This window comes from Cyprinodon variegatus, unplaced genomic scaffold (assembly GCF_000732505.1).
Source record: "Cyprinodon variegatus isolate N-32 unplaced genomic scaffold, C_variegatus-1.0 Scaffold92, whole genome shotgun sequence".
NCBI classification, from domain to species: Eukaryota; Metazoa; Chordata; class Actinopteri; order Cyprinodontiformes; family Cyprinodontidae; genus Cyprinodon; species Cyprinodon variegatus.
This window is the reverse complement of record NW_015150545.1, coordinates 639,669-640,876: the sequence shown is the minus strand read 5'-3', so window position 1 is coordinate 640,876 and position 1,208 is coordinate 639,669.

The window sequence follows — 1,208 nt, the reverse complement described above, 5'->3', positions numbered from 1 at the left end:
TCATGACAGGGATCATAGCAGTGAGCATGGTAGAGAGAAAATAAAGGAGTTTGCAGAATGTTTAGCAGGGTGCATTGCAGGAAGCATAGGAAACATTGCGGGGAGCATAGCAGAAAGCAAGGCAGGAAACGACAGGGGATGTGGCAAGGAAGTGTAACCTGTTGGGTTCCCAGCTAGGAGAGTTTCTCAACTCTTTTGACACTTAGAGAGTTGTCTGATGGGGACATCCAGACATTTACCCAGGGGAGGGTGTAACCCTCTGGGTTCCCAGAAATGTGTGTTATTGTTGTTTTAAAAATGACAAGGCTAACAAATTTAATGTTTTTATAATAATATCCAAGACTTGTGTTGATCCTGCAGGCAGCATAGCAGGGAGCGTGGCAGGGAACACACAGGGAGCATGGCAGGCAGGAGAAGTGGCAGGGATCACACGGGGAGCATGGCAGGGAGCGTGGCAGGGCGCATGGCAGGGAACATGACTCACGGGGAGCATAGCGGGAAGCATGGCAGGGAACACCCAGGGAGCATGGCAGAATGCAAGGCGGGGAATGAGGCAGGGAACATGGCATAGAACACACAGGGAGCATAGCAGGGTGTGTGGCAGGGAGAAATGATTTAGCAAAGATGAGAATATATTTTAAACCAACACCAGTATTCAAAGTTATCTTACCTTACAGACAGAGAGAGCGTTGAGCTGCTAAGATTGAATAGTGTTCAGGGCGGATATAGGATTTATAGGCTGAAAAAGTCTATCGGCCCAACTGCTGGAGAGAAGCCACAGAGACACCATGAGCAGCTGCTTTGTGGCTGCCCCTATCCTAAATGAGTGGCTGGAATAATGACTGGATGAAAAGCCACAGGATTCTAATAGTATTCTGAGATGGTCTTGGAACCAGCGTGGTGACGCGGGAAAACCCTCGGGCATGACAAAGGGGCTTTGAAATTAGGGAAAACTTTTGGCGCTTTTGGACAAATTAAACATTGTAATAACGGGCAAAAGGGGCCATCTGTACGTGCGATAAAAATAGAACAAGGGCCTTTCCTTTAGAATGATTCAAGATATTGTAATGATCGATGTGGAAAAGAAGATCCGAAAGAGACGAATGTGGGGAAGGATCGAAACGACTATTAGTTGAAGTGAAGCTAATCCTGATTTATGTAGAAACTGGAGGAAGTAAGTACGAACGAAGAGAGTGGGTTAGTTGAGG